At 41.1% G+C, this 22,821-nt stretch overlaps 1 non-coding gene across 1 annotated transcript; it reads left to right on the forward strand.

The window, feature by feature from the left end:
• The first annotated feature begins 19,646 nt into the window (after positions 1-19,646).
• LOC133807874 (small nucleolar RNA R71) lies at positions 19,647-19,754 on the forward strand. Its single transcript, XR_009879760.1, has one exon. It is a non-coding gene; the product is annotated as a small nucleolar RNA R71 (small nucleolar RNA).
• Positions 19,755-22,821: the final 3,067 nt, after the last annotated feature.

Consider the following 22,821-nt stretch of genomic DNA (forward strand, 5'->3'; position numbering starts at 1 on the left):
GGTCGTATGTGTATAGCTTGAGGATGGCTTGTTTTCATGTTAAGTGTTTGATATGCATATGTTATCTTCTTGTGAGGGTTTTCTTGCTGGGCTTTGGCTCACGGGTGCTCTATGGTGCAGGTAAGGGCAAGGGGAAAGTCGACCAACCATGAGTAGGAGAGCGTAAAGTGGCGCATACATGTTTGGCCTGCCTTGTTGCCACGGCCAGGGGTATTTTGGGAGATGGTTGTGCTAAACCTAGATTTTGTCGTTTAGCCGGCTTTAGTTATATTTTTGAGTTGTAAATATTTCTAAACAGTATTTTTGGGATCACAAATGTTAAACGCTTTATAATTTTCAGTAAATGGTTTATTTTCAAGGTTTATGACTCTGATTATGGATTAATTACACTTTTGTCTTAAAACCTCAATTAGCGAGTTAATTGCACGTTTTAAACTCACTTAGTAACGGCTCTAAGGCGGTATGGCGTTACATATATCATGACTAGAAAACTACCCGAAGATAAGAAAAATGTGAGAAAACTGCTTTATCAAGCTCCACGGTATGTAATAGTTGAGGGCATCCTATATCAACGAGGTGATTCGTTGCCCCTCCAGCAGTGTGTTCTACCCGAGGAAGCCAAAACCATCTTACAAGAAATACATGAGGATTTTGTGGAGATCACGCTGGGGGGGGGGGGGGGGGGAACCTAGCACTGAAGGTACTAAGACAGGTTTATTTCTGGCCCACTTTAATGAAGGACTCGATCTTGTATGTTCCGAAGTGTGACAAATGCCAACGTTTCGCCATAGTTGCCCGAGCTACTCCAATAGAGCTAACCATGATTTCGTCCCCTTGGCCATTTGCAGCATGGGGAATTGACCTGATAGGTTCCCTACCTATGGGAAAGGGAGGAGTTCGGTACGCAGTAGTGGCGATCGATTACTTCATGAAGTGCGCAGAGGCTGAACCTTCAGCAACCATCACCTCAAAGAGAGTCCTAGACTTCATTGTGAATAATATCGTATGTCAATTTGGACTCCCTAAAAAGATTGTGTCAGACAACGGAACACAGTTCGATAGTGATCTCTTCACAGAATTTTGTGAAAGATATGACATAACGAAGAGGTTCTCGTTGGTATCATACCCACAAGCCAATAGCCAGGTCGAGTCTGTAAATAAGAGCCTCAAGGCGAGCCTAAAGAAAAGGTTGGATGAAGCCAAAGGATTATGGTCCGAGCATCTCCAATAAGTACTTTGGGCTTACCAAACTTCACATAGGACATCCACGGGACATACTCCTTTTTCCATAACCTTCAGAAGTGAGGCCATGCTTCCAATTGAGGCAATGGTGGCTACTCACAGACAAAGGAAATTTGATCAAGATCAGAACAACAAGCTACTTAGTGCATCCTTCAATTTGATTGAAGAAAAACGCGAGACATCGCAATTACAGCTCACCCATTATCAACAAAAGATCACTCGTTATTTCAATTCAAAAGTCAAGGGACGCAGACTCAGACTAGGTGATCTAGTTCTCCGAAGGGTCCTTTTGGCAAATAAAGATCCCAAGGATGGTGTGTTAGGTCTGAACTGGGAAGGACCGTATCAGATTATAGAGATCCTACGCGAATGAACTTTTAAGCTAGCCCGACTAAGTGGGGAAATAGTCCCACGGACCTGGAATGCTCTTCATTTAAAAAAGTACTATCAATAGTGCTACCATTTATGTAAGGCTTACTTATAAAAGCCATTTCAATTCAATAATCGTTAGATTATTAAATAACCACTTCTTTGTTTTATTATTACGAGCTCACATTGTAGAAGCAACCAAGAACGTTTATACATTCTAGTTACTTGGAAGGCACATAATCGAGGAAATTTTTTGAGAAACCTAAGCTTACTCGAATAATGATTAAAGACTTGGGAGTTTGGATAAATTGATTATTCAACGGCTTTCTAAAGCTCGAGTTTTCAATAAACCTAACACATACTAAGTTTGTTAAAAACCCTGGATATAACCAGATCTGAGGCCTGATTCTTAATAGGTATAATGCTATTAAGTTTATTAAAAACTCTAGATATAACTAGGTCCGAGGCCTGATTCTTAACAGGTATGACACAACTAAGAAAGAAAAATCTCTATCTAAAAGTCAATCCCTAAGATTTCGAATGTGCAAGAGTCTAAGGATTCATAAACATGAGAAAACATTAAATTGAGGGAAACACAAATAGATCACAAGTTAAGTGTATATTCAATAGTATTTTGTCATCTCGAGGAGAAAAAACCTCGAACTAAGCCCAAAGGAAATTGTTTTGGTCCCAAAGGACTATTACAAAAAAATAAAAAAATAATAACAATAAAAAGGTTGAATAATAGTCACTGGGCTCCATCAGCTCGCTCCAAAGAGGTCACCTCTTCACCATCCCCTTCTGCAGCCCCAGAAGCTTCGCCAGTCTCTGAGGGCTCCTACGAGAACTGAATCTTGAACATAGCAAGATACAAATCCCACAGCTCGGGCTGCATAAAAGAGAAGTTTCTGTCCTGGTTAAAGGCCCAGCAATGGTAAAGAATCTCCTCTATTTGCGTCAACAAGCTTCCTCCTTGGCCTTGGCCTCAACCTCGATCAACTTTGCCTTGAGTTATTCATTTTTGGCCTGAAGTTGATTTATGTGATTACTTGCCTCCGTGATCTAAGCCTAAGAGGTGGACTAGGCGGCCTTTGCAGGCCGCTCACCCTCCTGAGAAGAAGTAAGAGTAGCTTTAGCAGCCTGCTCGTTCTCTTCAGCAACACCCAGGGCAGCTTTGGCGGACCGCTCATTCTCTTGAGCGACATTTCAGCCAGCTCAGAGTTACTCGTTCCTGACTTTAACACGAGCTATGCTTTGATATTGGGCCAAGAAAGAATGTAGAATAATGAATGGGACTCACGGTAAAGTTCATCGCCATAGTAGATTCGAGGACGTCTTCATGGCTACGCTCCTCTGTAGCCCTTAAATCCCTGGCACTAGCTTTGTAAGCTTGGCCCACCATGTGGCTTGCTGTCTCATACACGATATCCCAAAAGGCCTCGGGGATCTAGTCCAGGTGGTGTGGCTCAACAGGGATCCAAAAAATGGGAATCTCGCTTTGAATGGGGGCCTCGCTTTGAATCACTTGAGGATTTGAGGATGGCATGTGTCGAGGAGGAGGAGGGGGAGCTATACTAACACTAACCGTTGTTACCGGAGCTGAGGGGAGCTCTCTTTATGGCTGCTCCTGAGCGGTGCTAGCACCCTTACCCTTAGACGGGGATTTAGTGATACCCCTCGTCTTTGGAGTTGCTTTCTTTGTCACCCTAGGCCTTCTCACCACGAGAGCAGTTCCGGTCCCACCGACCTTAAAGGCACCTCTCAAATCTGGAGCTCCTGGAAATTCCATCTCTTCACCTGAGCAAGAATCATACTCTCCGGGCTACCGGAGGAATCTATTACGATCAGCTCGGGGGTATTGACCAGGCAAGTCACAACCTCCAACTTCGGGATTAACGGAGGAAGGGGGAGTCTAAAGCTATGACCTCCTGGGGGGTTCAAGTCCTTCCTCGAGGCTAGACTCATCTACGTACTGCCTAAAATAAGGGGCATATGCACCCTGGAGCAAGGAAGGCCAGGGCCTACGGTTTTTCCCATACTCCTAAAAATGGTGGATCTAAAATGTAAAGTGTTGTCAACTATGATGGTGCCTTTGGGGTAGCTATGATCATAGCATACCACCAAATGATCCACACACTAGAGGAGGGTTATGTTGAGGTATGGATTAGTAGGGTGACGGCTAACAAGATGGTTAGGGTTAAGTCATATTAGCCAATAACTGGTAGCAGGCCGATCTAACTCTCTGAAAGGGTATGCGTTACCTTGGCTGGAGGGGCCAGTTGCTGCCCCGGACACAGTTCGCTTAGCATCGGCCCCCTGATTATTTTCAAGAGCTTGCCTTTTACGCACAAGCGATGCCACGTTTTCTTCGTCCTCGTCGGCTGGCAATGCCTCTTATGAAGGGGGGAGCTCAAGGATGACTGGGAGAGGAGCTCAGGTCCTCAGAGCTAATGTATGGCCCTTGCTGATCAGTTTGCAAGCCACCACGGTGGCATCGTTCACAATCAGACAGTAGTCTTTCTCCCTGGGAGGAAGACTAGACAGGGTCTCGTACTGACCTTTGAGGGTCTCAGATCGCCTTGTCCTCGCGACTATAGCTTCACAAAGAGTGAAATCAGTCAGAATGTATTAAAAAATATATATTTTACACAGTGCAAAAGTGATAAAAGTTCACGTCCTGAATTCACAAAGATAGAAGACATACGAGGGCAGTCGAAGCATCGATGGTCATAGTTCTTGAACCCATTTGACATGAAGAATAAATATTTATAGTCTTTTGGATGGCTAGGAAGGTCGATGATAGAGGCAGAGTTTGAGAAACGAGTGAGGTCATAAAATCTGTCACCTTGCCCTTTCTTGTCGGGACTGGCCTTGAGGTAGAAGAAGTACATGATGTCTGCTGGAGTGGGGACCTCCCATTCGTGCCTCAGAAAAAATATTTTAACCCTGCCAAAAGTTTGTATGAGTTTGGGGGGAGCTGGAAAAGAGCCAGTTTGACGTAGTTCAGAAAGTCTACGAAATACTGGTCCAGTGGAAGGAAGGCATCGACCTTCATGTAATCATCACTCCAAGCCCCATAGTCATCTTGGAGAGGAGCGCAGACCCGTTCTCTCTCAAGTGCAGGTTGGGCAACAAGAGCGTCAGCTCCCATCTCAATCCTGTGACTCAGCAGGATCTTGTTCACTTTCCCCTGAGTTGTTATCTGAGAGATTGTATGCTCAGTTTCAAAGAATGCATTGGGGTCGACTACAATCTCTCTCTCCACCATAGGACCAAAGTGAGGGATGGGAGAATCAGAGACCATCTTCTTGCCTTTATTTTTTATTCGAGTAGAGGAGCTCGCGACATTCTTCTTTACAGGTACCATGATTCAAATTGCCTGACGACAGAGCGGCCTATTAGTAGGCGACCTAAGATGATTTCTAGCTACGGTTGTAGAGGTACGGAAGGTAAAAGATTTAATTGGTTTACTTTCAAGATTTGAATGTTTATACAAACTAAGCTTCACCGTAGGCTCAATGCGTGATCCCACGCGAGGTCCTAGGCCACGCGTCTCTGTTTCTTAAAATTCCCAGATACTTCGAGATTTGCATGTCAGATCCGTGAGGCCTACTACTTTCATTATTAAAGCGGTATAATGCAAAACTGCCTAAGGAATCGTAACCTTTAAGCTACCAAGGATTAAACCTGAAACCCCTTCGACTTCTACACCCCAAATAGGTATACAGACCGATTCACCATTAGAATTTTCTCAGAAAAATCTAGAAAATATGCCCAATTTATAGAATACCTTACTTCTAAACGAATCTGATTTCATTTTCTAGGCTAAACCGAATCCTATTTCCCATTTACACTCAGAAGTAACCTACACGGTATTGAGCAAAAAGCTTTTTTTTTCGAAGTAAAAAAAACTCATTGGAAAATAACAAATTGAAAAATTCAAACCAAGTGCAGAAATACTTACAGATTATATGCTCATTCAAGGAAGATATTGATACGTCCACAGGATAGTTCTTTGAAAGCTTCTAAAAGTTTTAAAGCCGACGGAGGGTTTTTGCGAGATTCTGGAGAAGAAAAAGGGAAACTTGGGCTTTTGAAAAGGAAATTTTTTGAATGCAAAGGTGGTGAAGTTTCAGGACTGATCATCCTATTTATACGTAAAATGCAGAAACTAATCTGGGCCATCCAATTGAGCTAGTTTGAGATCCGAAGGCCAAGATTAAATGAACCATACGGTGGCAAAAAGTTGACAGCATAGTTGTCTCAGTCCTCGCAATCAGAATGGATGCCAATTGCATGAAGCCACATGTCCAATACTTTTGTAGTGGGCAGGCACAATTTTATATGGCAGAAGTCTAAAGGCCCCTACTTTGCATGTCAAAGAGTTACGACATCAAGCATGAGCAGGAGCTTGGGGGGCAAAGGTTGTACCCTAATGTTAGCACGAGTTCAATTACTCAGCTCAGGTACAACTGGGAGATGAACGTATGGAAAATTAGCCAAGTAGAATATCTGGCAAACAGTGATGTGAACAGATGAAGTATGGGGGTTCGACAACACGATACATCCAACTTTGGGCGCTCTGAGCTTACTACGAGCTAGGGTTAAGATAGTCGTTAAACACGATCTCGGGGAGACATTCAGCTTGTGAGAACCTGGACAGAACGCATACTGACGGATCTCAAGAGACTCAAAGACTCTTTATACGCTTAGTAATGCCCAGGCTGTATCACATATCTATCAGTATTTATCCGAGATATACGTTTATTATGTTATCAAATCATATTCTAATGTAAATGGGAATAATCTGTATTAATTATATACCTTGTTACCCAAACCTGTCCATGGAATTCCCCTATAAATACTAGGAATATTGGACAGGAAAAGAGAAGACTATTTTTGTATTACCAAAATCTGTAGAAATTGACAGAGAAAAGTAATAATATTGACTCGTAGACAAGGTGGGTTTTAACCACCGAATCACGTAAAAGTTGTGCATGTTCGAGAGGGTGTTTACTATTTCATTACGGTTTATAATCTAGCACTAATCAACCTGTTTAATTTATTAATACACTGTAGGCGAAAAACTGCGTCAACAACATACATTTTTTTTCTAATCTTTAGATCTCCCCACAAACATCCCATACAAATCTAGAATAAACAATCTTTTATCTTCTACTTTTTACATTGATCTCACGATTTCCCCCACACTGTTTTTTTTTTAATTTTTCATTGCAAACTCTTTTTTTTTTCTTTTTTCAATTCACATTCTGTAGGAAAATAGGAGATCCGTTATGTAATGACCTACCTCCTTAGAGTCGTTACTAAGTGAGTTTGAAACATGCAACTAACTCGCTAATCGAGGTTTCAGGTTTAAAAGTGTAGCTAAACTGTAAAAGTCATACAATTTGAAAATGTAATCATCCATTGAAAATTATAAAGCATTAAACATTTGGGTTCCCAAAGATACTGTTTTAGAAATATTTACAACTCAAAAATATAGTTAAAGTCGACTAAACGACGTAATTCAGTTTAATACAAACATCTCCTAAAAATACCCCTGGCCGTGGCAGCCAGGCAGGCCAAACATGTATATGTCGCTTCACGCTCTCTGTACTCATAGTTGGTCGACTTTCCCCTTGCCCTTACCTGCACCATTGAGCACCCGTGAGCTGAATCCCTACAAGAAAACTCCAAACAAGCAAATAACATATGCATAACATCATTCAACCCATAACAAAACCGCCAATAGGCTAAACACATAATGGCCATGCCATCCCAAGTGCTTTACCAGGCCATGGGTTTGCGGTCTACACCATGAGGATATCCCAGGTATCCTATAGGGTCTCACCCTGGCAACTCGCACTCTGCGTGCTCTTGCTGTTCATTCACATATATGCACACTCAACACAATTAAACAAATACTTAAAAACATATAAACATAATCAATGGGGCTACGCCCTGCAACACAATCATATAGGGTCGTGCCCTGCAACACAAACTATAGGGCCTCGCCCTGCTCTACGGGTACAGCAATTTTCTAACCTGTGTCCCAAGCTTTCCAAGCACCGATGTCCCAAGCAAGGCCCCCTAGTTCGAGCCTCATTGAAAACCTCAACTGATAACTTGGCCCTTTGCTAATCCTCAATCACAGCCAGCTTCAATTCCCTTGACAAGCAAGCGAAAATCCTCCTATAGATCAAAGTCTCCAAGCTTCCAAAGAGAGAGAACTCCAAGATAGAGAGAGAGAGAGTCGATTTCTCCAAGCTTCAGAATGTTTCTTGGTTTTGTTTTTCTTATCCTAAGTCATTTAGGTTACCTCCAAGGCTCGAGTACCAAAAACGTCCCCGAGGGAAAAATGATAAATTTCCCCGATAGTCCCTCCTATACGTTCTAACTTCAAATATATCTCCAAATATTTATTTCCATAACCTGATAACCCAATAAAACATCTAATGCTTGGACTACCCCATTGTGACTTTCTAGCTAAACCACTCCCTAGGACTGTCTCGGATCGTGTAACACGAATATATCACAATATTCACAATTATTACATTTATGCCATCAACGGGCTAAAATTACAAATATGCCCTTAATAACCAAATGGGGCCCACATGCATATTAATTCACATAAAGATACATTTATAATCACATACTCAGCAAAATTCACATATTAGCATAACAAATCACTTATTTCCCTCCACGCAAGCTAATCAAGGCCCTAAGCCTTATTAACAAATTTGGGATGTTACTACTATCCCCTCCTTACAGAAATTTTGTCCTCGAAATTACCTAAACAACTCGAGATACTGCTCCCGCATATCTGATTCAAGTTCCCACGTCGCCTACTCAACCTTGCTGTTCCTCCACTGCACTTTCACCAAGGCGATGGTCTTGCTCTGCAAAACTTTATCCTTCCGGTTGAGAATCTGAACCGGCTTCTCCTCATATGATAGATCTTGATTCAACTCCAAATTCTCATAACTCAGTACATGCGTCGAATCTGATACATACTTCCAAAGCATGGACACGTGAAAAACATCATGAACCCCTGATAAGGCTGGAGGCATCGCCAGTTTGTAAGCTACCTCTCCAACCCGTTCCAGAATCTCAAAGGGGCCAACAAACCTAGGGCTCAGCTTGCCCCAAACACCAAACCGTTTCACTCCCCTCAAAGGTGAAACCCTAACGAACACATGGTCACTGACCTAAAACTCTACGCTCCAACATTACAAGTCCGAGTAACTCTTCTCGAGACTCTGGGAGGCTAGCATTCCAGCTCTAATATTTTCAGTTGCCTCATTGGTCCTCTGAACAATCTCAAGACCCAAGTATCTCCTCTCACCCATCTCATCTCAATGGATAGGTGATCTTCACTTCCTCCCATATAGCATCTCATACGGAGCCACTCCGATAGTCGCCTGATAACTGTTATTGTATGAAAACTCAATTAAAGGGAGATACTTACTCCAAGATCCCCCAAAATCTAGCACACAGGCTTATAGCATGTCTTCCAGTATCTGAATCATCCTCTCAGACTGTCCATCTGTCTGACGATGATAGCGGTACTAAACCGCAATTGTGTGCCCATAGCCTTCTGCAGACTCTCCCGAAACTTGGAGGTGATGGTGGGGTCCCAGTCGGATACTATTGACCTTGGAGCCCCATGAAGTCGAATAATTTCCTTAACATACAATTCGGCATACTACTCCACGGTATAAGTCGTCCTGACAGCTTAAAAGATGGCGGATTTTGTATACCTATCGACAATCACCCACACCAAATCATGCTGTCCCACGGTCTTCGGCAAACCAACCACAAAGTCCGTGGTGATATCTTCCTACTTCCACTCTGGAATCCCTAGAGGCTGCAATAACCCTGCTGGCCTCTGATGTTCAGCCTTTACCTGTTGACAAGTTAAACACTTGGCCACATAATCCACCACATCCCTCTTCATTCCCGACCACCTATATAAGGCTCTCAAATCTTGGAACATCTTCGTCGTACCTGGACGTAAAGAATAGGGAGTGGTATGCGATTCATCCAAGATCTCTCGCCGGATATTAGAATCCATCAGAACACAGATTTGACCCTTGTACTTCAGTAATCCCATCTCCAAGATAGAATAGTCCTTTGCTGCTCTGACTAAGACATTCTCTTTGTGCCCTCTCAACTGGGAATCCTTCCCTTGTGCCTCCTTGATCCTCTCAAAGAGTGATGTTGGCTAGCTGACCAACCACCAACTCTATACCCGCTCTTGTCATTTCCTCAGCTAATTTATCAGATATTTGTCTCGAATTAAACAACTGTCCTAGGCCCTTCTGACTCAATGCATCATCCACTAGATTAGCCTTCCCAGGATGGTATAGGATATCACAATCATAATCCTTTACCAACACCAGCCACCGTCTCTGGCACATATTCAGATCCTTCTGAGTAAAGAAGTACTTCAAACTCTTATGGTCGGTGTATATCTCACACTTCTCACCATATAGATAATGTCTCCAAACCTTAAGTGCAAATACCACTGCTGCCAACTCTAGATCATGCGTGGGATATCTCTGCTCATACTCCTTTAACTGTCTCGATGCGTAGGCTATCACCTTCTGGCTTGCATCAACACACACCTTAAACCCTGTCTGGAAGCATCATAGTAAACCACAAACTTCCCATTGTCTGTCGGCAGACTCAGCACTGGCGTGGTGATCAGTCGCTGCTTGAGTTCCTTGAAACTGTTCTCACACCTATCTGTCCATACATACTTAGTCTTCTTCCTCGTCAATTCAGTGAACAGCGTAGCTATCCTGGAAAACCCCTCAACAAATCGGCGATAATATCCTGCCAATCCCAAAAAACTCCTAACTTCAGGAACACTACTCGGTCTAGGCCAGTTCCTCACTGCCTCAATCTTACTTCGGTCAACTAGAATCCCCTCCTTACTAAAAATATGGCTCAGAAATGTGACTTATGGTAGCCAAAACTCACACTTGCTGAACTTAGAATATAACCTATGCTCTCTCAACCACTGCAATACCAAATGTAGATGCTGCTCATGCTCTGTCTCTGAATGAGAGTACACCAGAATGTTGTCGATAAACACAATCACAAACTTGTCCAAGTAGTCCTTGAAAACCCTATTCATCATGTCCATAAAAGCTGCTGGGGCATTGGTTAATCCAAAGGACATAACCAGGAATTCATAGTGTCCATATCTTGTGTGGAAAGCGGTCTTTGGTATGTCCTCTTCTTTGATCCTTAACTGATGGTAACCTGACCGAAGATCAATCTTGGAAAACACTATCTCTCCATGTAGCTGGTCAAATAAATCGTCAATCCTAGGCAGTGGGAACTTGTTCAGCTCCTTGTAGTCAATACACATCCTAAGAGATCCATCCTTCTTCCTGATGAACAACACTGGAGCACCCCATGACGAGAAACTCGGTCTGATAAACCCCAAATCCAATAACTCCTGCAACTGAATCTTCAACTCCTTCAACTCTTCTGGAGCTATTCTGTATGGTGTCCTAGATACTGGCTCCGCCCCTAGCGCCAACTCTATAACAAACTTAATCTCCCACTGCGGCGGAAACCTTGGCAGGTCTGCTGGAAATAAGTCTGGAAACTCACATACCAATCTAGTCTCACTCGGTCCAACAGACACAACCCTAGAGGTATCCACAATATTCTCTAGGAATCCTATGCAACCTTCCTGCATCAGGTATATAGCCTTCTGTGCAGAAATCATAGGTACCCGCGGTCCACTAACTATCCCCACAAATACGAAGGGTACCTCCCCTTCTAGTTCAAAAGTCACCATCCTACGTGTGCAGTCAATTGTCGCCCCATACTTCGATAACCAATCCATCCCTAGAATCATATCAAAGTCAGCCATCATTAGCTCAATCAAATCAACAGACAACTCCCTAGCGTCTATCTCTACTGACAATGCTCGAATCCATCTCCTAGAGACTACCAGTTCCCCAGTCGGCAACAAAGTCTGAAAACCCCTAGTATACAAAACACTAGGTCTACACAGCTGATTTATCACTCTAGCAGACACAAATGAAAGAGTAACTCTCAAATCAATCAATGCAATATAAGAAGACCCAACACTAGAAATCTGGCCTGTCACAACTGAGGGGCTCACCTCCGCCTCAGTCTGAGTCAAGGTGAACACTCTGGCAGGAGAGAGACTGTCACCCTGCTTCGACTCCTCTTACTTGGCTTGTGGGCAGTCCTTCTTCAGATGATTGACACTCCCACAGATAAAGCAGGCCCTAATCCTGCACTCTCCCTAATGTCGTCGTCTGCACCGAGGACACACAGGAAAACTCCACTAGTTGTCACCTTCGCCCTGAAGACTGCCAAAAGCACCTCGTGCCCTCCTATCAAAGCTCGGTGGAACAAAAGAATCTGGGGCCTTTCTATTCTACTCACTGGATCCACTACATTGATTGGATCCAATAAAAAGAGGCACCGTCCTCCTAGCATCGTGCATAACATCGCTTTCTCTCTAGATCTGATCCTCGGCCCCTTCAGCTTTAAGGGCCTTGTCCAACACCTGGGCATAAGTAGTAGTCTTTGGATCCAAAGTAATTTTCACATCACGGGCAATCATAACATTCAACCCCCGCACAAATCTATCCCTTCTTGCTGCATCAGTTGGCACTAAATTCGATGCAAACTTCGCCAACCGATCAAATCTCAAGGCGTACTCAGTAACTGTCAACCAGTTCTGAGTCAGGTTGATGAACTCGTCAGCCTTCGCAGCTCGGACTGCAACACTGTAATATTTCTCATTGAAGATGTTTCTGAATTCTTCCCAGGTCATAGTCGCAACATTCCTTCTTTGAGTCACTACATCCCACCAGATGCGGGCATCCTCTCTGAACATGTAGCTGGCACAAGCTACCCTCTCGTTCCCTTCCACCCTCATAAAATCCAAGATGGAGGAAATCATATTCATCCACTGCTCTGCCCGCAGTGGGTCTGGTCTACCCTCAAAGGTTGGAGGATGCTGCATCCTGAACCTCTCATACAAAGGTTCCCACCTATTCTCCATAACAGGTTGAACTGGCACTGGCGCCACAGCCTGCTGGACTGACAACCCAGTGGCCTGAGGAGGGGCCTGCTACCTCAGTTATCGAAGTTCCTCCTCTATTCGATGCAGTCTAGCTTCCATTTCAGCAAACATCTGTTGCCAATTCTTTGGGGCAGATGGAGGGTCCTGACCCTGGTTGTCATCCTCGGTCTTGCTGCTTTGGAGTCTCGATGATTGTCGAGGCATCTCAATAATATGCCTGCAATCAACGATGCCACTCATCAGGCATGATACCAACATCCAAAACCACCTCCCAATTCACATCAGCCAACCGTAAACAACAATCCACATAACATACAAATAACATATAACACTCAATGGGCCATGCCCTGGCATCATGCATATGTTAACTCATTCCTCATGATCTATATAAGATAAGCAGGCAAATAAGGCATTTAAGCACATAATCAAGCATACAATTCAATCATTACCAACCAACCCTGAGTTGAGCTTATCACTGACATTGAGCGTACATGTTTGGTCAATCTCCAAGAACCAAAAACCTTGGCTCGCTCTGATACCAAGTTGTAACGCCCTACCTCCTTAGAGCCGTTACTAAGTGAGTTTAAAATGTGCAACTAACTCACTAATCGATGTTTTAGGTTTAAAAGTGTAGCTAAACTGTAATAAAAGTCATACAATTTGAAAATGTAATCATCCATTGAAAATTATAAAGCATTAAACATTTGGGTTCCCAAAGATACTGTTTTAGAAATATTTACAACTCAAAAATATAATTCAAGTCGACTAAAGGACAAAATTAGGTTTAATACAAACATCTTCCAAAAATACCCAGGCTGTGGCAGCCAGGCAGGCCAAACATGTACATGTCGCTTCACACTCTCCGTACTCATGGTTGGTCGACTTTCCCCTTGCCCTTACCTGCACCATAGAGCACCCATGACCGAAGCCCAGCAAGAAAACTCCACACAAGCAAATAACATATGCATAACATCATTCAACCCATAACAAAACCACCAACAGGCTAAATACATAACGGCCATGCCGTCCCAGGCGCTTTACTAAGCCCTGGGTTCGCGGTCTCCACCGTGAGGATATCTCAGGTATCCTACAGGGTATCACCCAGGCAACTCGCACTTTTCGTGCTTAATGTTGCTCTCGGCCCCTTGCTGTACTTGGCCTTGCCGTTCTCGGCCTTCGCCGTTCCCAGCTCTTGCCGTTCATTCACATATATGCACACATAGCATAATTAAACAAATACTTAAACACGTATAAACATAATAAATGGAGCTACGCTCTGCAACACAATCATATAGGGCTGTGCCCTGCAACATAAACTATAGGGCCTCACCCTGCTCTACGGGTACAACAGTTTTCTTACTTGTGTCCCGAGCTTTCCAAGCACCGATGTCCCGAGCATAGTCCCCTAGTCTAAGCCTCACTGAAAACCTTAGCAGATAACTTAGCCCTGAGCTAATCCTCAATCATAGCCAGCTTCAATTCCCTTGACAAGCAAGCCAAAATCCTCCTATAGATCAAAGTCTCCAAGCTTCCAAAGAGAGAGAACTCCAAGATAGAGAGAGAGAGTCGGTTTCTCCAAGCTTCAGAATGTTTCTTGGTTTTGTTTTACTTATCCTAAGTCATTTAAGTTACCTCCAAGGCTCGGGGTACCAAAAACGTCCCCGCGGCCGAAATGGTAAATTTCCCCGATATTCCCTCCTATATGTTCTAACTTCAAATATATCTCAAAATATTTATTTCCATATCCCAATAAAACATCTAATGATCGAACAACCCCTCAACTCGCCCCGAGTTGGGTATTCGAGTCCGTTGTGACTTTCTAGCTAAACCGCTCCCTAGGACTGTCTCGGATCGTGCAACACGAATATATCACAATATTCGAAATTATTACATTTATGCCCTCAATGGGCTAAAATTACAAATATGCCCCTAATAACCAAATGAGGGCCACACGCATATTTAATTCACCTAAACATGCATTTCTAATCACATACTCTTCAAATTCACATATTAGCATAACAAATCACTTATTGCCCTCCAGACACGCTAATGAAGGCCCTAAGCCTTATTAGCAAATTTGGGATGCTACACGTTACATTCAGAGCACAACCCAAACAAAAGAACCATTACATAATTTTCCTCCCATCTTTATAATATCCATCCCACAAAATAACATTCATTTATGACTGGTGCAATGGGTAATAAGAAATGATTAAAATTTTCAAAGCTATAAAGTTCTAGATTCTATGTTCATAGAAGAAAAGAATAGTCATTATGACTCAAAAATTGAAAAATATGGAATAACAAATCAAGGGTAGGCTAGAAAGGCTCAAACGATCCAAAGAACTTGCCTTAATCTTCTCCCTAACTATGTGTACACATGATTTTGCCTAAAATAATTAATCAATGCTTTCTAGAGTGATAGGGACTTTAAATTTCCAACATGCAAAGAAGTAAAATTAATTGTGCACATAAATTCCAAAATACAAACTCAAGCTTAAGTAGCAATCACACATGGTTTAAACACACAAACCATACAAAATTAATCATTATCTAACATCATATTCAATACAATCCATAGTTCTCATCATCGACCACTACATTCAACAAGACCAACACAAACAAATAAAAAAAAAACAGACAAAAAAAATGAAAATAGAAAAAGTATACCCAACAACAGACAAAATGAAATCGTTACCTTCCCCACACTTAAACAGTACATTGTCCTCATTGAAAATAAAGCGAAAGATAAGGAAAAGAAAAATCCCTCAAGTACTCTTTTTTTGACGTCATTAGCTCGATTGAATGCTGCTCTCAAGATCATTATCTTGGGTATTTCAATGAAGTCTCCTTCCCTTTGATCTTACAAGGAGAATCAAACACATTGAATTTGATAACTCCACCAACAAATTCCATTGTCAGCGTTCCTGTTGATTGTGAAAATATGATACGCAAGTGCACGCAATCGATTCAAGTAATATAGACAGTAAATAGAGCATCGTTCCCACAGAGACTATTAACCAACTACAAATAATTTTTCTTTAATTCCTATTTCGCAAAAAAAAAATTAGATGAATAAATCTAATTATAAATTTTAAATAACTGTTAACAAACTAACTAATCAAAAGATGAAAATCAATAATAAAAAAGCCTAGGGTATTAACTTCATCAACTTTTCATTCTACTAATTTTATTAATCAGTTCTAAATTTCTTTCTTCATATTCTAATAGCAGGTTAACAAAAATCGATTCCTATTCTTTTTCAAGATATAAGATCTCAACCTATGTGCATGTTTTCTACATCTCTAGGATAAACTTAAACATATATCAGGCATTAAACATAGAAACCTAATTACTACACAAGCCATACATGTACTTTCGGCCAATATGTAACCTATGTCTATATAATGATAGCATATTCAATTCTCATCTTTCGAATTTTGAATCAAAATCATAATTCAAGCAAATATTAATAAGGTATTTACTAGCACTAAGAAAACATTATATAGACTAGAATAAGAAAGAAAAATCAATAGAAAACCACAATTAAATTAAATAGAAATCCAAGTGACTACATTAAACCCTAGATAAAAATGTTTTGTTCATATCAGACATGACTAAAACAACAAAATAATAATTTAGAAACATAAGATTCAAAGACTTATAGAAGACATAAAAATATAAGAGTGCATAAAAACTAATCTCAGAATAAATATTAATCTCTAAATTCGTAATTAAAATCTGACCTAACCCTAATTAAACATTAAGTTTGAATTTATACTAAAAAAATCACGAATCCCCTTTTTTTTCATATGCGGGCCGTGCCTTAGCCTTTCCTAGGTCGTGGCCCGTGTCTATTTTAAAGCCTTTCCAAGTATGCCTAGGTCATCAGGCACTGCGACTCAGGCACTATCAAGTTGCAACCCATGTCTTGATGTCCTCCTGATTTAGCCTTCGACTTCCACTAGCGCCGCGACTTATAAGAGTAAGTCGTGACTCTAATTCCTTTCAGCAACCCTTCAATCTCTGACTTTGCTAGAGTCACGGCCTTTAAGTCCATGCTATGACTCTAATTCTATTTTTTTTCTTCATATTTTAACCTTTAGACATCCTTCCTTCATCAAAACTTATTATTATTCATCCTTAGTGCCAATTTGAGTCAAACAACCACTAAAAGCTCTATTTTTACACCATTTCCTCTTCTTTTAGCATTTAACTCATGATTCGACGCACAAACATACAACAAAGACAAAAAAAAGTGTAATCTTGCACAAAACAAACATAATACTCAAGCTTACCATAAGAACACATCCTAAAACAACACTAAAATAGAGTTATAAAACTCCCCCAAACTTACTCTTTACTCGCCCTCGAGTAAAGAACTGTGAATATTGTGAATATGGGAAAATTTCCCTTGAAGCATCTGTCGACGCATATAGGCATGGGCATAGAAGGGGCAAAGGCCTCGCTATGTAAGACCTAGCCAGCCATAGGCGTGCACACGCAACCCTGCAACTCTTAGCATATCCCTCGGTAAGCAAGGGACTCGCATAGCGAGGCCCCACTCAGTGCTCAGGCATACGTGGGCGATACAAGACCGAGACCCACTTCACTTGTGGCTTAGAGCCTCGGTCAGGGTGCAAGGTGCGTGAAGAAGAAAGCCTTGCTGGGCGAGGCAGAGCCAATAGAGAAGGAAGCCTCGCTAGGCGCTATTGTATGATGCTCGTGGGGTCAAGAACGTCTCGCTACGCGAGGTTGAACCAATGGAGAAGGATGCCTCACTAGGCGCCGTTGTGCGAGGCTCGCGGGGTTAAGAATGCCTCATTGTACGAGGCTGAGCCAATGGATAAGGGCACCTTGCTAGGCACCGTTGTGACAGGCTCTCGGGGTCAAGAGCGCCTCGCTATGCGAGGCCATGTCAATCTTGAAAGGTGCCTCGCCATGCGCCGTTGTGTGAGGCCCATGGAGCCAGGAAGCGTCACTATGTGCCAATGATGGTATGCCCATGCGGAGGACCATGCGGGGGCATGGGTCCATTGGTTTCACGGCACGCGGAGAGCCTCACATAGCAAGGCCAGGCACCATATTGAAGACGTGCTTAGTGAAGGCTCCCAAGAAGGCTCACGCAACCCTGGACACCACGCGGAGTCCCAGCACCCCGCCATGTTGCTCTGAATGTTGTGACATCGCTTATGAGCCTGACACTTTGTCCGTATGTAAAACATCCAAGGGCCTCGTGGCTATGATGCCAGGGCACGGGGGAGGGCCACACATAGTGAGGGCTTCATTACCTCATCACGTACAATGTGTCCCTAGCCTCCCAAGTATGCAAGGAGAACTAGCAATTGTGCCCAACACTTAGAAAATTATTGGAAGGCACGTGAACAGGTACGAGACGTACGACCACGAGGAATGCCAAGGCGTGATTCTGACATCCATACTCAACAAGTTGTGAAGATATGAATTTGTACAAAGCGTGGGGGCATGACCTGGATGCCTCTTACCATGTACCTACAACTGACACCACGACCCTCTACTCCTCTACACCATGCACAACTACTTTGAAAGAGTACAAATGTACGATCTGGTCCCTTCCTCCATACCTAGAATAATAAAGTCCACAAGAAAGATGAATTTATCCACTTTCACCAATACATCCTCAATCATTCCATGGGGATGATTGACTGATTGATCTGCCATCTGCAAAGACACAATAATAGGTTAAGCTTCTCCCAAATTCAACTTTTGAAAGACTGATAGAGGCATTAAATTCACACTGGCCCCTAAATCACATAAAGCCTTTATTTCTACTGAACCCTCTATAGAGCATGGAATATTGAAACTACCAAGATCTTTAACCTTAGGAGGTAGCTTCTTTTGAAGTATCACACTGCACTCCTCAGTAAGTGCCACTGTCTCATAATCCTCTAGTTTCCTTTTCTTTGACAAAATTTATTTCATAAACTTCACATAACTTTGCATTTTTTCAAGTGCCTTAGCAAGCAGGATATTAATGTGTAACTTTCGAAAGATATCCAAAAATTTAGAAAACTGCCTATCAAGCTTATTCTTTTTAAGCCTCTTGAGGATATGGAATCTTTATATTATGATCTATGCTTAATTCTGGTTGCTTTTCTTAGTTCTCAGTAACATTAGTCCCATTCATTTCCTTCTCCTTATCAACCACTATTGGCTCTTTTAACTCCTTACCACTCCTCAAGGATATTTCATTGCAATGCTCTTTTGGGTTTACCTCATTAGTGCTTGGTAAGTTCCCTTGAGCACGGTTTGTCATCAAAGTAGCCAACTGCCCCATTTGAGTCTCCAAACTCCTGATAGATGCCCTAATTTCTATCATGAATTGGTTCAGTACATCAGGCTGTACTTCAAGATGTTTCATATGTGTTGGCTGATGTGGTTGTGACTGTGGAGGTGGAAATTGTTGCTGACTTTGAGGGGAAGGCTGTTGTGTAGCTTGATTATTTGTCCAACAGAAGTTAGGATGATTCCTCCACCCTTGGTTATATGACATCAAAAAGGGGTTGTTGGTTGGTCTTTGAAAATTTCCTATAGCTTGAACTTGTTCCATAGGTAAATTATTTATATCAATGGTAGGACATTGATTTAATGGATGAGCATTCCCACATGCCCCACATAAACTCTGAACTTGCATGGTTTGGGCTGACAGGTTGCTCTGTTGTAACTACTTTGTTATAACTTCCACTTGTTCTGTAAGCATTGTAATGGCATCTAATTCAATCATACCAGCCACCTTTTTGGTTTGTCCCCTTTCAGTTGGCCACTGGTAGTGATTCATTGCCATCTCCTCTAGCAATTCACATGCCTCATTAGCACTCTTACTCATGAACGCACCTCCTGCTGCAACATCTATTATGGTACAAGTAGTACCATTCAACCCATTAGAAAATTATGGACCAGCATCCACTTCTTTATACCATGATGTGGGCACTTCCTTAGCAATTCTTTAAATCTTTCCTATGCATCATACAACAATTCCTCTTCTTTCTGGTAGAAATTATTAATCTCCTCTCTCAACCGTGCAGCCTTGGATGGAGGAAAGAATTTTGCAAGGAAGTTTTAAGCGAGCTCCTCCCATGTGGTAATAGAGTTATCCTGTAGGAAAATCAACCAACTCTTTGCTTGGTCCCTTAGTGAAAATGGGAATAATCTAAGTCTAATCACACTGTCACTCACCCCATTCATCTTAAATGTGCACATAGCTCTAAGAAATTAGCAATGTGTAAGTTAGGGTCCTCTGTAGGCAAACCTCCAAACTGAACAGTAGATTGGACCATTTGCAGAATCGCTAGCTTAATCTCAAAATTATTCACAACAATTGTTGGAGGTTTGATAAATTGAATGCACTCCCATAACAGTTCGGAGTACATAATCTCTTAAACTTCTAGCCCCTTGATCAGCAGGGACCTCAGCAGCCACTGCCCCTTCAACATCGTTGGCGGCATGATTAACTGCATTCCCTTGATTTGCAGCCATGGAAAAATCCAACCTTTTCTTTATCTTTCAATTCTTTCTGCACATTCTTTCAATTTCAAGATCTACCGGTATGAGCTCCTTTTTTCTACTTCCCCGCATATACCAATAATTACTGAAACATAATACAACCTTGATCCAAATGAGTATAAAATATAAAAATAAAAACTAAATTAGAACAAAAAACAATTAATTTTGATATTGGATATTAAGTCCCTGACAACGGCGCCAAAAACTTGATCGTGAAAATATGATGTGAAAGTGCACGCAATCGATCCAAGTAATATAGATAGTAAATAGAGTATCGTTCCCACAAATACTATTAACCAATTACCATTAATTTTGCTTTAATTTCTATTTGTCAAACAAAATTTAGATGAATAAATATAATTATAAAATTTTAAATAACTGTGAACAAAATAACTAAGAAAAGATGAAAATCAATAATAAAAAAATAAAACCTAGGGTATTAACTTCATCAACGTTTCATTCTACTAATTTTATTAATCAGTTCTAAATGTCTTTCTTTCTATTCTAATAGCAGGTTAACAAAAATTAATTCCTATTCTTTTTCAAAATATGAGATCTCAACCTATATGCATGCATTAAGCATAGAAACCTAATTACTACATAGGCCATACAGGTACTTTCGTTCAATATGTAACCTATGTCTATATAATGATAGCATATTCAATTATCATATTTTGAATTTTGAATTTTGAATCAAAATCATAAATCATACAAATATTGATCAGGTATTTACTAGCATTTTGCAAACATTATATAGACTAGAATAAAGAAGAAAAATCAATAGAACAACATAATTAAATTAAATAGAAATCTAAGTGACTACATTAAACCCCAGATAAAAATGTTTAGTTCATATTAGACATGACTAAATCAACAAAATAATAATTTAGAAACATAATATTCAAAGACTTGAATAAGAAATAAAAAATATAAGAGTGCAAAAAAACTAATCTCAGAATCAAAATTAATCTCTAAACTTGTAATTAAAATCTGACCTAACCCTAATTAAACATTAATTTTGAATTTATACTAAAAAAAAGCATGAATACTTTTTTTTTTCATATGCGGGCCATGACTTGGCCTTTCCTAGGTCGCGACCTGTGTCAATTTTAAAGCCCTTCTAAGTCTGCGTAGGTCTTCAGGCGCCATTACTCAGACACTGTCAAGTTGCGGCCCGTGTCTTGATGTCCTCTTGATTTAGCCTCTGACATCCACTAGCACCGCGACTTATAAGAGAAAGTCGCGACTCTAATTCCTTTCAGCAAACCTTCAGTCTCTGACTTTGCTAGAGTCACAACCCTTAAGCCCATGCCTCGACTCTAATTCTATTTTTTTTCTTAAGATTTTAATTTTTTGACATTCTTCCTTCATCAAAACTTATTATTATTCATCCTTAGCTCCAATTTGAGTCAAACAACCACCAAAAGCTCCATTTTTCCACCATTTCCTCTTCTTTTAGCATTTAACTCATGATTCAACGCACCAACCTACAACAAAGGCAAAAATAAGCGTAATCTTGCACAAAACAAACATAAATACTCAAGATTATCACAAAAACACATCCTAAAACAACACTAAAATGGAGTTATCACCTGCTCTAACATCCTGCTTTGTATTTATTGTCATCAAGAATGGCCTCCCAAATAAAACAAGTGTCAAATTGGGTATTGATGCATCCGCCATTTCAAATATATACAAATCTGCTCGAAGGACAAGTTCATCAACCTTTACCAGGACATCTTCAACTACCCTTAAAGGATAAGCATTAGTGCGATCGGCCAGCTGAACAATGACTCATGTCTCCTTTAGTGGCCCAAGATTTAAAGAAGCATATGATGAATATGACATGACATTAATTGATGCTCCCAAATATATCATACACCGCTCAATCCTTTTATTCCCAATCATACAAGTAATTGTAAAGGTTCTAGGATCCTTTGGAGAACAGCACAGACATTCTCCCCCACACTTATCTTTTCATCACCATTCAATTTCTTCTTATTCATGCACAAATCCTTCAAAAGTTAAGCATAACCTAGCACTTGTTTAATATCATCAAGTAATGGAATGTCTACCTCAACTTTGCGCAAAGTCTCAAGAATTTCCTTGTCAGCTTCCTCTTTCTTAAACTTTTTCAATCTACTTGGAAAAGGCAGACGAGGGACATAGGTTGGCATCGTTGGTTTATGTGACTTTTTCTACATTGATGCTTCATCATGGATGGAGTTTTCTACTACTTTCTTTTGCACTGGAGCTAGCGATGAAGGTTGTGTGGGTGGCTCATATTGTATACCACTTTGCAGTGTTGTCGCACTTACATTCTCCTTGGGATTTCTCATAGGTTGTGAAGGCAATTTATTAGAAAGATGAGCTTCCAATCTATTATATAATGTCGCTAGTTTTCCCACTTGATTCTCTAAACTTTTGATGGACGCTTGGGTAGTTTGCTGAAACTGAAGCATATTTGTAGTAATTGCATTGATTAAATCTTCAGTAGAGGTTTTTGTACTTGGTGGTTGAGGAGCTTGTGGTGCTTGCATAGTTCTAGGTGCATAATTTTGTTAAGATCATTGTTGAAGAGAAAA

This window comes from Humulus lupulus, chromosome X (genome assembly GCF_963169125.1).
Source record: "Humulus lupulus chromosome X, drHumLupu1.1, whole genome shotgun sequence".
NCBI lineage: Eukaryota > Viridiplantae > Streptophyta > Magnoliopsida > Rosales > Cannabaceae > Humulus > Humulus lupulus.